General features: G+C 37.0%; 1 long non-coding RNA gene across 3 annotated transcripts in view; it reads left to right on the forward strand.

The window, feature by feature from the left end:
* The window catches only part of LOC112481891, a 31,784-nt gene extending 17,006 nt beyond the window's left edge, over positions 1 to 14,778 (forward strand). For 2 of the 3 annotated variants that reach the window (XR_003047102.1, XR_003047100.1), the window contains exons 3-4: positions 14,339 to 14,444; positions 14,566 to 14,778. This is a non-coding gene — a long non-coding RNA (uncharacterized LOC112481891). Of the gene's footprint in view, positions 1 to 14,338; positions 14,445 to 14,521 lie in introns of all 3 variants that reach the window. The other variant, XR_003047101.1, reaches the window with a different exon arrangement.
* The last annotated feature ends 3,819 nt before the right edge of the window (positions 14,779 to 18,597 follow it).

Raw genomic sequence — 18,597 nt, forward strand, 5'->3', positions numbered from 1 at the left:
CTCTCTACTCTCATCTTTTAAACTCTAAAGGTTTAAGACCTAAGTACCGAGAATACTGCGGTGCCACTCTACCCACTTGCTGACCACCTCTCTTTGTGAGTTGTTTACAGATTGAACTAAATTTGGTGGCATAAAAGTTCCTTTGGCCAACTCCACAGTCTGGTAAATCCAGCAATGATTCTGACTGCCCTGACCACATTGCTCATGCTTTCCTCTACCCAGAATGTTCTCTTAGCCTCCTTCTCTTGGTGAACTCTTGCCAGTCCCCCCAAAGTCAGATGAGGCATGATCTCTAAGAAACTTTTCTTGACCCAACTTTGAACTTCCACATGATATTTCTACCTTGTGGCTGTGTTTGTATGTTCGATCTGCTGAATATCTACTGGTAGGCTCCTGGAAAGCAAGCTAATGGTCTTAATAATCTTTTCATCATTCTAGTCATTCCAAGGATCTAGTCCAGGCCCTGCTAAATAAATAGTGGCTGTTATTATTGTATTTATTACCTCTTTTATCTTTGGTCAAAATGATAGTACGAGCACCTCTAGTTATGAGTATTTACAGATCAGTTTCTCTGAAGGGCAATCTGAAGTGGAAATTTGTTGGGAAGAGCTCTCAGGATCAATCCCTCTAGAATAATGAATGAAGCAATATGTGGCAATGGAAGAAATTGGACTACGTTATTCCAAGGCTGCCATAACAAAGGCCTAAGTTAACCGCACAGGGACCTTTGGAGCAGGGATGGCCCTGCACAGTTGTCCTGAGCTGTCCTCAGTTAGAGCAAGGAACCAAGTCTTTTCACTACACATCAACAAGTCAAAGCATGCAGGCAGCTCCTGACAGGGGACATGATATTGGATGAAGAGTCTCTTGTCTGCTGAGGGCAATGTGACTATTACTCATCATAGACTCCACAGCTGAGGAAATGCATGTTTCAGTCCTGGAGGGACAATGGATGGTGCAATCCAGTGTCCATCATGGTCCATACCAGTTGCTACTTGGATCTACCATCTTCATGTAAAGGGGCTTTCCTGAATAGCAAAAATGACAACTTCCCTAAAAGGTCTATACATACCCCAACATGGGTAAAGAGATGATATTCTTGTTTCTACTTCAGTTTTTTGTCGGTTTGGTGAGCATGAGTTCTGCCTAAGTAGATTTCTGAACCTAAAATTTGAGGCCCAGACTTAGAATCTTCGAGAACCTGCCAAGATATTTAAAAGCCTTTTGAAGGCATTTATAAGACTCTCCATTCAGATCTCTTTATGTAAATATAGCATTTCCTGAGTAATATAAATTTCTTAGAAATATAGTTATCTGCAGAGAAAAATTTAAAATGAACACACACACACACACATACACACACACACACACACACAAGAGATTGCAAATTTATTGTTTCAGACCCTGCAAATTAGATCCTAGACTAGGAACCCGCTTCTTCCCCGACCCTGAAAGTAACTTGCAAACTCCTACCTGAAAAGCAAATCAGCCTCTCCTTTATGATAATTCTCTTTAAATGTAAAAGTTTTAAAATCAAAGATGGTAACCAAAACAAAGTGAAACCTTGTAAATTTAGAAATGTCTGAGGTCTAAGGAGGGTATTTTATTTAGTTAAGTTACTTGCCTGGCAATTTCAGTTTGCAACCCCTCTACTGGAATTGGAGAGGCCAGTTAGAAGGTGAACGTCGGATGAAAGATTACTAGAAACTGAACTAAGGCAAAAATATAGCGATGAAGATGAGAGGGGTGGATTTGAGAGCCATTAAGGTACAAAATAAAGTATTTGATGTCTGTCCACATGACTGTAGTTCCATCACCTGGGCTTCCAAATGAAGCCAGTGACTAAAAAAGGAATACAGGAGGAAGGAGGCTCGGAGGAAGGTGGTATCTTTGTACTTAGGCATATTGGATTTTGAGTGTCCTTTAGAAGGCTGCATGTGGGGTGCTTAGGAAAGAAGTAAAGACTGAAGATACAAATTTAGAGCCATGAGCATATGGGTAATAGTTGAGATATGAAAGAAGTTGGGTTTTCCTAAAGAGCAATTAGAGTATTAGAAGACAAACCCTGTGGTACACCAGTATTTAAAGTGAACAGCAGAAGGAATCCAGCAAGGAAACAGACATGGTTAGGAAGTAGATGAATCAGAGTCAGTAATTCAGGCTGGGCTCAGGAGGTTAGTTCTTCCACTGGTCCCACCTGGGCTTATTGCATCTGCAATCAGTGGCTGGTCAGTTAGGCACTCTGCTTCTGCAGGTGCTTTACAGGCATCTGGTTGTCTCACATTTGCCAGTGTTGTTTTGGCCCAAGTAAGTCACATGGCTAATCCAGACTCAAGGGATGGAGAAACAGATTCTACCTCTTGATGGGAGTATCTATAATATCATCTTGCAAAGGCATAGATGGATGGAAGGAAGAAATTGTGGCCACCTTTAAAATCTACAAGATGATATTATTACTCTCATTTTAGAGATGGGAAAATGGAAGCACAGAGAGTTGAAATAACTTGCTTACGCTCGCAGAGCTAGGAAGTGGCAGAGCCAGGATTTCAACCTAGGTAGACTGTCTCAAGTCTGTACTTTATTAACTACATTATGCCACCTCTTGTAACTATGTTTATACCTCACGATAACAGGCACTCAACAAAAATAGGCTCTCCGTTTCATAATATAAAAGGCAGCATCAAGAGGGGCTTCAGAAACCATTAATTTTAATAGAATAGAAAATGCTGTGTCAAAATATTAGGCATCCCTATCAATAATGACTTTCATGGATTAATATTGATTTTTAAGAACCAGGGATATTGATTGTAAACTTTATTTGGCCAAAGGCATAGCAACAGATATTGCTTTCAAAGTGACAAGAATTGGATAAAAATATAGGGCAAATCAAAACTAAAGGAGAAAAACAAAATTAGTAGCTTTTTGAAGGTAAGTTGGTTAATTATTTTTCCAGTTATCATTTGTTAGTTTTTTTTCATACATTAACTTGGAGCTCACAAACTGGCTGAATTTTAAATTAGCTAATGTGGAATTAAAACCTTAAGTAATGTGGTGACAGAAAGAAATCTAATTATGGGCGGTGAACACACAATGCAATATTTATATGACTTACTGGTAAATTGTACACTTGAAAGTTATTGGATTTTATTAATATCACCATAATAATAATTTAAAAATAAAACCATAAGTAAACACAATAACCTGAAACTCACAGGATAAGGTTCAGAGTTCAGATATGTGTTTCACTTCTCTCAGAGTCACAATAAAAGAGCGAGAGGGAAGAAAGTGCTCTAAGTGAATTTATGGAAGATAAATGTTCAGGCATTCACAGGAAAGAGTTAAATATTCTTAAAGATGCTTCAGGGATATAGGTGGCAATAGCCATAGTGGGTACTTGAGTGTGCATATGAATCATTAGTGGTGGGGGAGAAAGTTAACTGAAAAGTAGATTCTCAGGCCCATCCCAAAGTATTGTGATTCATCAGGTCTGGGATGAGTTCCAGCAAACCACGCTTGCTGATCCCTAACTCCAGATGATTCTGATACAGATAAACCCCAGAGCACATTTTAAAAGTAGATGCCATAGACATTAAGCCTTGGAGGAAACGAAGAACAAAAGAGAGAGTAGAGCAGAATAAAGCCATTTAGGTAGATACTTGAATCCAAAATTTCAGTAGGATTATGTTTCCTATACATTATCAAAGATCATTTTTTTGTTTGAATAGAGGTCTTTGTTTATTAACCACTACTATTTTTCAGTAAAGTTTTCTTATACAAGTGAAATGATAAATGGGCATGTTCGGACATTGTAATATTGTATAAAATAACAAAGTGATGGACTAGAACCTACATATTTATTTATCAACAGAGAACTGGCCAAATATATTTTGCAACAAATATACAATGGAATATTATGCAACTATGCAAAGAATGTGGATGAGGTACTATTAATCTCAAAAACATGTTAAATGAAGAAAGTGCAGAGGGGTATCTGTGGTATGTTGTGAACTTAAGTATGAAGGAGAGGAGCTGTGTATTAGTATCCACTTGTGTATACAGGAAAACAATCTCCGGAAGGCTATATGAGGAATTGGTCGTTTATTGGGGGAAGGTGGGAACTGGCTAGATGAAGGTGGCAGAGGTGGGAGAGAGACTTCATTGTAATCATTTTAAGATTTTTAGATTCTTTAATCAGATGAGTGTATAATGATATATAATCTATTTAAAATATGAAATAAATGGAAGGGGGAAGAGAGAAATGAAGGAAAGAGGGAGGGAAGGAAAGTAGGGATGGAGGGAGGGAAAGGGACACACTTAGATTTTACTAGGGTCTACCTCAGGGCACTAGGAAGGCTATTTGGCTCAGGGTACAACATTTAGGAAGGGTCTCAAAATTCTATATACAAATGAGATTTTACCCACACAATCACAAATACTATATTTACCAGCAACTTTAAACTTGTGTCCCATTGCCAAGTCACACCTTCTATAGTATATTTTGAACTACTATTCCAATAAATACTTTAATTACCTTTTGAATAACAATTTATTCTTCATATTATGCTTTGTTTACAAATTTACTAGTTAAAATTATTAACTTGTAAATATTTAAGAAAACCTACACATCGAGTAATCATGTGTTTGCATTTATTCACTTATACATACAGTTGGGAGCTTCAAAAAGTAGTAATGGGCTGAACTTCTTTCTCTGTGGCTCTGCACCAGCCCTGACTTATTTGGAGTTAATGATTGTACTCAGGAAGGCAGTCTGGGGTCTTCTGAAGTTAAATACATGTTCATTCTTCATAGTAAGACCTCAAAGTCTGGTTTATGAACTTTTGTGTATGGGTTTGTATGTGAAGATGTGTATTCACAAACTATTGCTGAGTTTGAGCTGTGAGTCTTTTCTCTCCTGATGGAAAGAGACTGTATGTTTTTAAGTTCCACGTCCCTAACTAGATAGAAGAGAGTCCGGAATTTCAGATTGTGCTACCTTCACAGGATATAGGTGTGTATTTACTAAAACAAACATGGCTGTACATATGTTCAGGCATCTCTTTGTGGAAAGGGTACAGGGTAAGTGGAAATGTTGCTTCCATTGTTCTTGTGAGGCAGTGTGGTTCAGTGGTTAGGGGTGCTGACTCCAGAGCCGGACAGCCTGGGCTCAAATTCAGCATCACTGTTAGCTGGAAAATCTGGGGCAAGTGATATTAATCTTTACAAGTCTCTATTTCCCCATTTGTACAGTGGGTATAAAATAAGTGTTCCTGTTAATAATTATATCTACCTCAGAGGATTGTTCCAAGGGTAAAAAATATAATAACTTTAGGCACTTAGAACAGTGCCTAGCGTACAATAGAAACTATGTAAATGTTAGCTGTTATCATTCTGTTAGACTCCTAACAGATCACACAGAACTGGCAATTTCCTAAGTGACACTTTTAGTTCATTCATTATTCAAACAACACATGATATCCTGGCCGCCTAGATCTATCAGGCACTATGCTAGGCTCTGGGCAACTAAAAAAATGTACATTTTCCATTTCCTTAGAAAAGAAAAACTGATTATTCATGTCTTTTCATGAACCTTTGTGACTTTATCTGGAGCACAATTTCAAGGCGTGTGACCAGGCTCTCTGGCTTATCTATAAAGAACTCTGTCACTTCATCAAGCATGAATAATGTAGAGAGTATATTGGAATTCTCCAAAGCCAGCTCTTCCTGGGCATGCATTTGTGTCAACCCTGCAATGGTCATAGCTGCCAAGATTGGTAGACTATGGTGACCTCAAGGTGGGGCTTGGTGTGGGGACATACAATTCCTGGAATTTGCCCTGTTAACTTCTCGGAGAGCCTCTGTCCTGCTTTCCAAAAGCTCTCCTCCATCTAGTCTAAAGCCCAGATAATGAGGCTACACATTTTACTCTGAAAATTCTGACTCTATTCCAGTTAAATCTTTTGTACATGTTGTTAAATGTCTTGCATTGTTAGAAGGGCCAAGGGGCTCCTGCAGTGCATTCTTTTTAATTTTACTTTAAAGGAATTCATGAGGCTCTTTCATTTCGCATTAAGGATGAGAATGTGGAAGGGGGAGAGTAGGGTACGAGAATTAACATTTATTTAGCACTTGCTCTATGCCAGAAAGTTTGTGTATGTTGTCTTTTGGGGAACCTAGCCTAGACTAAGGACTGCGAGGCCAGGGGCCACGTCTTTGCTTCTCTGTATATCCACTGCAGCAACTAGCACACCGTCTTGTCCATAGTAAGTGCTTCATGTGTCAAATGATATGAATATATACCTGTTATGTGTACCATGTCTGTCTGTCTATCTACATGTCTGTCTGTGTGTCTATGTATGTATGTATGTATGTATGTATGTATGTATGTATGATCTATCTATCTATCTATCTATCTATCTATCTAATTTTTGCTAAAGCTCATGTCATTTAAAAGTACACTTACCTTGGTTTTAGTTGAAGACCATCCCATAATTTCTATGTCAAAAATTGATTTTCTATTTACTATTATATGATAACTACAAAGCTAGTTAATTTGTTGTTGTAGTCCTTTGAACTTGAAGATGTTTTCAGTAGTGTGGATTAAGCACATCTGTGGGTTTGATGAAAATTAACTTTCTAATTAAAATGATTACATTGACCTTATTTCCATTACCATAAAACAGGACTCCCCTATCTTTCTATGTTGAAATCTTGGCATTGAAGAGCAGTTGAGGATGATGCATGCATATTGGAAAGTTGAACAAGGAGGGAGAGAGAAAGTGAGGTCACAGGAGGGAGCACACTGGCATCTCAAATTTCACCCCTTCCAACACTTCTTGGGTATTTCAGGTCAGAATTTAGAATTGAGATGAACTAATTGGAGATATTGTCTTCTGGGAATTGTTTATGCCTTGTAATTTAAATGTACATTAGGGCAGTGATTTCCAAAGTTTTGTCATTCTGTACTACCATCACAGTATTTGCTATACCTTTGCATTACCTGTACTAGTATTGATTTGATTTTTTTAATCAACTCTGTCTCTTACAATTAAATTATTTTTGGAAAAGGGACATCATATCATTAGCATAAAATTGGAGACAAGCATCACTTGTTAAATGTTGAATATACCTATAAAGGTAAATCTAATGAAAACAAAAGAAAATATTAGGAAAAATTCTAACTAAACCTGTCTTCTTTTATTTTTAAGCCTAAAGCATTCTCCCTGTTTAGAGGGCTACTAGAACACCAGCAGCAACGGAGAGTTTACCTTGGGTGTGATCAGAAGGAATAAAATGAATTTTAAGAACTTTTACCCTGTATAATTCAATGTATTTTAATACCTATCTGAGCCACCACCTAAAATTATCTCCCATAATATACATCATCACACACATCAGAGGAGAAAATTCTCATTCTCATGATTTTGACATTTACTGCATATCCATTTTTTTTGTTGTTGTTAAAAACACCAGTCATAAAAATTAGAAGAAGTAGTCTTCCATGCAGTTTAGATATTTCAATTTGATGTGTCTGGTAAATATTTTCCAGTTAAAAACACAACATCTTGTCCACCATAGCAGCAGCTGTCTACCACACTACCTTCTAACCAGCATCTCATGAAAGTATTGCTTCCAACTGCATACAGACTTCTCTCCAAGAGAAATTCTGATAAACATGGAATATTAGATCTCTTTATAATCCTAGTGATTAAAAAACTTTTTATTAAACTGTAATATACATTATAATCTGCACATATCATAACAGTATATACATGAATTTTTATAAACTGAATGAAACCTTATAACCATCTCCCAGATCAAGAAATATTACCAATACCATAGAAGCCCTGCTGCGTGCTCCTTTTCAGTTATTTTTCTACTCCCCTCCCTCTGCCAAGGATCACCACAGTCCTGACTTCTAAGAACATTGATTAGTTTTACCTATTTTAATATTTATATAAAGGGAAGAATACTATATGTTCTTGTTGTGTTTGGCTTCTTTGCTCAACATTCTTTCTAAGATTCATCCATATTGCTGTTATAGTTATAAATTATTCATTTACATTTCTGCATAGGATTTCATTGAATACATGAATTTATTTATCCATTCCGCTGTTGAGGGACACTTGGAAATTTCCATTTGGGGGCCACTAGACTGCTGCTGTGAACATACTAGCACATGTCTTTTGATGAATATGTGTATGTCTTTCTGTTGGGTATACACATAGGAGGATTGAAGAGTCTAAAGCGTTATTTACATTCAACTTTAGTATCAGTTTTCCAAGAGGTTGTACCTGTTTACACTCCCATCAGTGATATATATGGATTCAGGTAGCTGCACATCCTTGCTAAGTCTTGGTATTTTCTGTCTTTTTCATTTCAGCCATTCTGGTGGAAAAGTAGTATATCATATTATGGTTTTAATTTGTAATTCCTTGATGACTTATGAAGATGGACACATTTCATATGCTTACTAGCTATTTGGATGTCTTCTTTTGTAAGTCTTATGGCCATTGTTTTATTAAGAGTCATTTTCTTGTTGATTTGTAAAAATTATTTATATATTCTGGATATGTCATTTGTCTAATATAATCATTGCAAATATCTTCTTCAATTCTATGGTTGCTTTTTCATTCATACTCATGTCTTTTGATGAACAGAGTTCTCAATTTTAATATAATCTATCAATTTTTTTCTTTTGCATTTAGTGGTTTTTGTGTCCTATTTAAGAAATCTTTGCAAACTTAATTCTATGATGTTTTATCATATCTCGGTGATATTTTAGTGGCCACAAGTTCAGGTCATTTCTCATCTATAATAAATATCAATTTAGGTTGATATTTCAGTTACTTGTGAAAGATCCTTGAATATTTGGTTTCTGAGTAGAGTCTAATAACCAACAAATATGTCACGAGATGTCACATTTCAGTAAAATATTATTTTCATCTTACTTATATTTTTGGGGTCACCTCCTAATTCTCAAATTGGGAAGATAATTCAAATTGTTGTTTACTCAACTCTTTTTTCAAAGTCAGCTTTACTAAAGAAAAAAACACCCATTCTGTACAAATAGGCCTTTGTCTGATGCTTTTTAGTAGCAAAGCATTCTCTTTCAGTGAATCTTATAACTTCATCTGCAATAGTTGGGAAATATTTCCTGCCATGTCAATAGTATTGTATTGTTATGAAGGTAACAACAATAGTAATAATGATAAGATGGTAAAGTGCCTACAGTGCACCAATACATTATGGAATAGGTACCATGGAAAGACACACTGCCAAGAATTTTGGCAGAGTGAATACAACACAGAATCTGAGGTTTACTATCTACCAGGAGTGACAGGAAGGTATAAAAAAAAATGACTGAAATGTTTTATTGAGGAAGTTAACTCACCTGGAGTAAACTCATTTGATTTTCTGTGGAGAACTGTTCTTTTTTGTACAGCTCTTCTCAAAGAACAGCAAAAGAAAAAACAAACAAACAAATAACAACAAGAAAAACAAGCCAGAACGTATAGAGCCAAATATGTAAAAGGTTCAGTAGCTGAATGCAATTCTTTAATCTGATACTAACATTGGAAACAATACACAAATGGATAGCTCTGTTTTGTTAGTTCCTGCTCCCAATCTAGCCACCCCTTTCACTGATTATTTTGGAAGGCTAAATACTCTTCTCAAAGGCTGCCATTGATTAAAACCAGCTTAGAAAACTCTAAGCACTTCTGTGACAGCCAGTTTATAAGGCCTGTCAGAAAACCTGTCTACTTACCTTTTAATGTTGTTTTAACCAAAAGTGGCACTACCCTTTTTGGCATTAGACTTCACTTTGAAAAACTTTAGACACTGTGTAAAATCACAACCACTTTCCACAGAAGACTGTCATCAGTTAACATGTTCACATAGAAATACCCAGGCATAGGGTTGGCAGAGTTAGCAAATAAAAATATAGGATACCCAATTAAATATGAATTTCAGATAAATAATGAATACTTTTTTTTTAAGTATACATATGTTCCATGCTTATACTAAATTCATATTTAACTGGGCACCTATATTTTATCTGGCATCCCTACCCAGACATTGAAGATAATTCTAGAAGAAGAGTTTCTGACACTGCTTTGTATACTGGTGGCATTACAGGACTAGACTACAGTCTCTCAAGGCAACTACCGTGAGATTTTTTTGTAAAAAGAGGATCACCTTATCTTATTGTCAGCCTTCATAACGTTATAGCCAAGAAAAGCACATGTTAGGAGGTAACAAGCCATAAAAAGTATGTGGATTTCATTAGTCTTCATTGTTTATAACACCTTGACCAATCTCTTATATTAGTGAATAAACAGTTCCTTGTAATCTCTCTAAAATCAACCTATGCTTTTTTAATGAGTCAGATCAACTTTAAAGAGAAACATACTTTATTGAGGTATGAATGACATGTAATAAACTGTACATATTTTATGTATACAACTCAATGAATTCGGGCCGATCAATTGGCTTTATTCAAATATCATAGGGAACAATGAATAAAATAAATGGGAAGTTGTACTACCATAACAACAAATGAAAAGGGGAATTCCCCACTGAAGATTTACCTTAACTTTGACCAGTTCCTGGTCTTTTTTCCTTTTATTACCCTGGTGGAGAGGTGTGAGATTACCTGAGGAAGTACCCCAGTGCCTCTCATGTTTGTTTAACCATCGTCTAGTAATAGCAGCTCATCATTACATAATCCAAGCAGTAAACGCCATTAGCACACAGACGGTTTATAGAAATGAGAGGGCTGAGGCTGTGATGCATGAGGCATGCAGTCAGGTGTTTTGTGTCCTTTCAAGTATTTTTCTAATGCTTATTACACAGTCACTTTTTTTCCTGACACAGTGTGCCTTCTATACTCAACATGAATTTCTTTTGAATCATTTTTCTTTGTGCTTTCAGTAATTTCCAGTTTTATTTTTAAAAGTGAAGTTACTTTTCTGTACAAGAAAATCAGTAGAAGAATTTTGTGAGCAAGCAGGAAAGGCAATTAGGTTCTCATTTGGTCAATAGTCTTTTCATAACAGAGTTTCTTTGGCCAATTATTTTTTCAAAAAATGTATGTTACTGAGTACAAAGTGAGATGCTTAAAGTTGGAAGAAAATTGAGAATTATTACTGCTTTTGCAAGTCTGAGTCTTGACCTGAGGATGGAGAATAATTGGAACGTTGAGGATGGAGAATAATTGGGGCGTTAAAGATGAAAGAATTGCTAAGAGGTTCAAAGAAAACAATCAAATGAAAAAGAAAAGAGAGAGTGAGGGAAACAATTATTAACTACGAAAACCTAATAGTTACATATGAAAGTCAATTTCTTCTTAATACACTATGTGACTTGGCTGTGAATAATATTTATATCATTATAATAAAATATATACTGATTTTTTTTCTTTAACAAAAAGTTATAATCGATCGCTATTGGGAAAATTGGGGATAGGAAGTGTGTGCATATCTGCGTGAAGGTGGAGAAAGAAGGGAGCCTGGTAATGGTACCAAATATACAGTTTCCCTGGTAAGAAGTTAATAGAAAATACCTAACCCTTAAAACATCAAGAAATTGCTATAGTACATAGTTAACTTAGAAATATGGAGGTCAATACTAGAGGAAAAAGCTCAAAGAATATAAAGTGGTTTTTCTGGGGAGTAGGAATCAGGAATTAGGATACCCATGGAAAGGGATATTGCTTATTTAGTTATAAGCCTTGCAGTACTATTTGACCTTTTTACTCATATACACGTATTAGCTTAATAAAATTAAAATTTTAGTAAAATCAAGATCCCCCTAAACTAATATCAAAAATTTTAAAATGGTAATAAGTCAAAAAAAGGAGAGGATTATTTCGGGCAGGATATGAAACAAGTTTTGTGAATAGATTTTAGGACCATAACCTGTGCATGAGGATGGGACTTCCTAAATTTTGATAATGGTACTAGGTCTGCCTTAGGAGATTCTAGGTATAACTTGGTTTCCTTCTGTTCAGTTCTTTCTTGTTACTTGTTGCGAGTGAACAGCATTGACTCTTAGTGGACTGCAGACCGCCGGCCTTAACAAAGCTAACATGTCTAGGTCTATCGCATTCCGTTTTTCTAGAAATAAACATGGGAAATAAACATAAAGTTTTGGACCTTGTGGGTCCTTTTCTGATCTTAGAGTAAACTGGAAATTCATGCCTCTTTCCTTTCTTTGCTCTTTTTAAAAAGGTGAAGGAGATTCTGTTGGTGCTTGATGGGGAGAGCTTTTGCCAGATTAAGCATGTGGGGTGCTATGTAAATTGACAATACAATCAGCTTAATGAGACTCTGCCAACTTTCAGAATTGTTCAGTCCAGCTTCAGATTTCTGGAGATAAGAGAAAACTTAGTCTACTAGGCTTAGACTTAGGTTTAGATTGGGTTGCAGGTGCTTCCCACTTGGCTAGCAAAATCTCTTTAACTGCTAGAATTGGAAAAGCAGCCCGGGCTGAGCTAGGAGCATTTCTCATAGCTGTGCTAGGCCAGGTTTCCCCCAGGAACCAATTATCCTTTGACATCAAATACCCACCGGCCAGTGAAAGTTCTAACACACCTCGTGGTCCAGGTGGCTGCCCTTAGGAGAAGAAAGAGGCAGCGGAGATACAGTGCCAGTGAGCAGAGCCCTTGCAATGTGGGGTTATGTTCCTTCTTTTATGTCTTTACAAGAAAAGAAATTTGGAGTGTTTATTTGCTGCTATTGGTCCTTCTCCTCATCTTAGAGGCTCTGGGCCCATTTGCTGCAGTATAAAGGCAATTGTGCTACTTCTGTCACAGAGGGGACTGGACTGGGCCCTTCCCCAAATCTCCAGTGATAGCCCATGTCTCATAGAGCTTGAGAGTCAAGTACAGTTTGCTGCTGGGGTGCCACATTCAAAAACATCTCCCTTAGACATTCCTAGATCTCAGGAGAAGTAGAAGCACACCTTATGTTAAGCCCAAAATGTAAAAATTGAGTCATAAAGTAACTTAGCAAATGGATATCTGCTTTGAGATAGGTGACTTTACAAAATATTTACCATAGGATATGTTAAACTATTAGATTGACAAAAAATTTCATATATAATAATCCTTTTCAGACATATATAGGACAATAGTGCTAGGGCTGGATATAAATGCTAACTAAAAAAAAAAAAATCACAGCTATACTTTATGGATGATTTTCTGCTATTACAGATTTTTTTTTTTGCTTCCTACCTAAGTCCTATTTATACAACTAGACTAAATAATGTCCTTGAAGTCAAGGAATGTGTGACACATTTCTTTTTATCTCAGTTCCTAACCTATATCTTATGGTACTCAATATATGCTGTGTACTAATGATGACATTTACAAATACTTCTTGCTATATAAAATATTGATGAATTACCATCATAAAAATCTGAGTTAGATTAAGGGATTTTAGGTCATCTTCTTTTTGCTTATCTGCATATTCTAATTTTTCTATGATGATTGGGGGTGGGGGAGAATCTCTGCCCTCAACAATATTCTTCCCTCTTAAAGGGAAAGGGGTCACAAATGTACTTGAATGTGATAATAAAAATAAATAAAACAACCAAAGCTAACTTCTATTGAGCACTTACTACATGCCAGGAACTGCTTTAAGCGCTTTACATATATTAGCTCATTTAAACCAAAAAATGATTCTTCTAATCACAGATATCTCAACATTGTCTAGAGAAACATCCTGTGCTCAAAAGCTGGGTTACTTCCTGATTTTGTGTAAGCGGATCGACGTATTTTATGATTTGAATCATAATGATGCAGTAACACTTGTACATTCATTTGAAAGACTTTAGGGGAATGGTCACTATATTGGCACAAAGGTGTGCCTTCACTCATAATAACAGTAGGTATCATAAGTAGAAGTGCAAACAAACTAAAGAAATTGTTTCTTATGATTAGAGATTTTGAAACAGAGTCAGCTGGTTTTCCATGTCACTGCTTCATGACATGAAGAGATTTTGCTCACTAGATAATAAATCTTCAAGTACTGCCCTGAATAAGTCATCTTATGAAGCACAGAGTGATCACACATACACTTGAAATGACTCCACTTAAAGTGAAAAACAACCTGTAACATACAAGGTTTTTGAGGTTGGCCGTCTAGCCCATCAGGCAGGCAGCAGAAGCTAGTTTACCCTACCTGTGATTCTCTAGTGTCTCCAGGGAAGCAAAAATCATATGTAATGAAAGCAAAGAGAAGTCAGTGTCAGCCCAGGGCCAACCCTTCACCCCACCCAAACCAGAAAAGCAGGAGCCTAATGCCATGGAATGTGCTGTGCTTCTTCCTCCTATCAGCCACCAGCTGGACTTACAACTTCCTGAAGTATTCTGAAACTCAGGGAGAATGAAGTTGGGAGAAAAGGTCACACTGCACTGCCAGAAACTGGAGCAGTCACTGCAGGTACAACAGAATCTGTCATTTTAAAGAATCTATCACTTCGTTACTAGTAAGTAATGAAACCAATTACACCTGTTTAGGTTGGCCTATTGCCATTCTAGAACGTCTCTCCCCTCTGGCCCAGAGTGAAGAATAGGCACTACAGAGGGAAGGAGCAAGAGTGGCTTATGTTGGCAGAAAGGAGAATTGGAATTTTGGAGCTGGGAATTCTTCACACCTTCTACTTCTTGAAGAGGAAACAGAGGCACAGAGAAATTCAGAGACTTACCTAAGGTCACACAGCAGAGTCAGTATTGAAATCCAGACCTTTGGACTTTAAGTTCAATATGCTTTCACTTGGGACATTACCTTTTTTTTTTTTTTTAAATAAAACAATGTAACATTTCAGAAAATTTGGAAATTTTAGCATTCATATTTATTTATTGAATGTCTACATGTACTGGGTTCTGCTCTAAACAAAACAATGTCCCTGTCCCATAGAACTAACATGTCAGTGGGCTAGACATAGAATGCATAAATAAACAAGTAATATACCATAGTCCCCAACCAATGTGGATAATTGTTTATGAATAAAGGCCCTTATGGGAAGAAAATGTAACTAACATTGATTTCAATAGGAAAAAACATTTTTTTCTCTTGAGTCCCCAAATTAACACCAATTCTATTAAAATAGATATAGTTATATCAGTTATAAGATAGGTAAACAATTATCATAGGATGTATGTCTATACTCACAGAGCATCCATATGATACCCGGTGTTTATGTAATTAAATGTTTAATGCAAAAAGAAAAGATGGAAAATAAAGATTAAAAATGTGGATGATTAAAAAGATTTTTAAAGGATTAAAAATGATTCAAAGGATGAATATCTTCTTGAGCACTTTAAAAGAAGAAACTTAAGACAACTTGCCTGATTTCTAGGACTGCAAGGATGACACACAGGCACTTATGCTGAAGGTGCTCAGTGGCTTCCTAGCCCAAGAGATCCAAACCCATGCTCTAAATGTGAAGAATGCTCAAAAGCTGAAGTGGAAGTATTAAATAAAAATGATTAGGTCAACTTCTTCTAACATACCCCATCCCTCTAACCCCCAACAGAGTTCTATACAGGGCAGGACTGAGTAGTATAATGGCAGGTAGTGATAAATGGTAGGGGAACAAACAAAACATATAATACTATGTATATGTATATCTATATCCATATGATATGTTATGTATAATATGTACATTTCCATATATATAATAAAAATAAAATATATACCAAGAGGATAGGGAATAATGGGGATGGAGCAGGAGGGTCACATCTAATACAGAATTAGGGAAAGGAAGGTCTGACTGATCAGAGGTGACATTTCAATATAGCTATGAATGACAGGCGAGAATGAGCCATGGAACTATCTAGGAAAAGAACATTTTGGCAAGAGAACAGTAAGTGCAAAGGCCCTGTGGTAGAGGTGGATAGATATGCTCAAAGAATGGCAAGGAGGCTGGTGAGAGGGAGCCCAATGAGGGAAGGCAAAGTGGTAGAAGCTGGTGTTGGCCAGGTAGCCAGGTGCTCAGTTAGGGAGAGCCTTGCTGGCTATGCTCAAGATCTGAGTACTTTGGGAGCTAGTGGAAGATTTTAGTGCAAGGAGTGATACAATCAGATTCATATGTGAAAAACGGACTATGGGTCATGGAGATAAAAAGAGAATATCATGGGATTTAACTGAAAGAAGGAGATAGCTCGGGTTAGGGTTACAGTGGTACAGGGAGAAGTAGTTATATAGTATTTTAGTTGTATTTTGAATATAAAGCCAACAGGATCTGCTTTGAGTTGAATGTGAAACATCAGAGTAAAAGAGGAATCAGTACTATTAATAACAGCAACAGCCGACAGTAATTTAATGTATACTCTGTGCCAGACTCTATGTGCTTTTCATGTATTAATAACAACAGTACTACTGTCTTTCTAGTGCCTTCCTTATGCCAGATTCTAAATGCTTTAAGATACATTCACTCACATCTTCACAACAATTCCATAGGGTAGGCATTTTTATTTTCATTTTTGGATGAGAAAACTGAGGCACAGAAAAGTTTGATGGTTTATGTAAGGATGGCCCAGATAGGAAATGGTAGAGTTGAGCTTTGACCCAGGTAATCTAGCTGCAGAGTCAAGATTTGTAACCACTGTGCACAAAACATCTTGTGATTACAAAGTTTTGACATGGGGTAATTGGGTAGGTGATGGTGCCATCGACTGACACAGGAACGTATGGGGCCAAGCAGCAGGTTTGGGGAATGGATATCGGGTTGGGGTTTGGCAATACAAAGTTTGAGATGCCTATTAGACCTTCAAGTGGAGATGTGTGACCACTGGATGTAAAATATCCAGAGTTCAGGGGAGAAGTCAGAGCTGGACAGAGCTATGTGGAACGATCAGCATGTAAATGGAATTTAAGGCTAAGGGAATGGATGAAATCACCTTCAGTGAGTGCTTTGGAGAGGACTAACCCCTGAGACACTCCAACATTTAGAGTTCAGGAATAGAAGGGAGCTCCTGCAAAGGAGACTGGGAAGGAACAACGTGTGAGGCAGGAGGAGAACCAGAATGTGCTGGAAGCCAAGAGTTTCAAGAAGAGGACCATCCACTCTGAAATGCTGCTGAGAAGTCCAGTAAAGCAAGGATGTGTCAGTCCTCATGATGCTGAGTTTAACTGCTGAATACAGTTCCTTCAAGTGGAGGAGTCCTTTTATTATTTACTCTCACATTTTCAGTTCCCTCTGCAGATAGCTCACTAAGTAGAGGAATAAAATTCATTGACTTCAAGTTACACCGTTAATTTGAGTTCAAATTAAATGCCTCTGGGGCACCAGAAACATAGAAGTAAGCAAATCACTGATTTTTTGCTCTTGAGAATAGACCAGGCCAGAAGGAAGAGGCATTGGAGAGGGCAAGAAGAGGAGGAGAAAGACTAAGAAACAGAAGAGAAGGAAGAAGGAGAAGACATTAAGGATATTGATATCTGGGGGTTGCCTGATGAAGTTAGCCAGAACCCCCCACAGAAAAGCCCCGAACAGTCATGAGTCACTTAACGATGGGGATACGTTCTGAGAAATGTGTCTTTAGGTGATTTCACATCATTGTGTGGACATCATAGAGTATACTTAAACCTAGATGGTACAGTTTACTTCATACACACCTAGGCTATGTGGTGCACCCTATTGTTCGTGGGCTACAAACCTGTACAGCATGTTTCTGGACTGAATACTGTAGGCAGCTGTAACACAATTAAAAGTATTTCTGTATCTAAACATACCTAAACATAGAAAAGGTACAGTGAAAATACAATATAAAAGATAAAAATTGTACACCTGTATGTACAGGGCACTTGCCATGAATAGAGCTTGCAGGACTAGAAGTTGCTCTGCGTGAGTCAGTGAGTAAGTGGTGAGTGAATGTGAAGGCCTAGGACATGACTGTACACTGCTGCAGACTTGATAAACACTGTACACTTAAGCCAACTAAATTTATTAAAAAATGTTTTCTTTACTCAATAGTAAATTAACCTTAGCTTACTGTAACTTTTTAACTTTATAAACTTAAAAAATTTTTTAAACTTTTCCACTCTAATTACATTTAGCTGAACACAAATACCTTGTAGAAAAATATTTATATCCTTCTTCTGTATTAATAGCAGTGAGTAATGCATTATTCTACAACGTTACCACGGCTACAGCATCACTAGTGATAGGAATTGTTCAGATTCATTATAATCTTATGAGATCACGGTTGTATATGTGGTCTGTTGTTGATCAAAAATGTCATTATGTGGCGTATGACTGTAGTTGACAAACCTCCACTCAATGACCCATCAAGTATGAGAGGAGAATAAAGGCTTTTTCAGGCATGCTGGCTCTCAAAAGAATTACCTCCTGTAGACTCTTTCTCAGGAAGCTACTAAATGGTGCGGACAGCCAAGACAAAGGAGCATACCAAAGAAGAAACGTGAGATTCAGATAATAAGAGGTCAACTGGATAAAGACCAAGAAAACCTCTGGAGTATGATAAACTGAGATCCCAAGGCAATAACTGTGTAGCAGGTCTAGAGAGCAAACAGTCCACAGTGATTACGTGATGTATTGAGACATACTGAGTGTTGATTTACACTCTTG

The sequence above is a fragment of the Pteropus alecto genome, unplaced genomic scaffold, assembly GCF_000325575.1.
Source record: "Pteropus alecto unplaced genomic scaffold, ASM32557v1 scaffold94, whole genome shotgun sequence".
Lineage (NCBI taxonomy): Eukaryota > Metazoa > Chordata > Mammalia > Chiroptera > Pteropodidae > Pteropus > Pteropus alecto.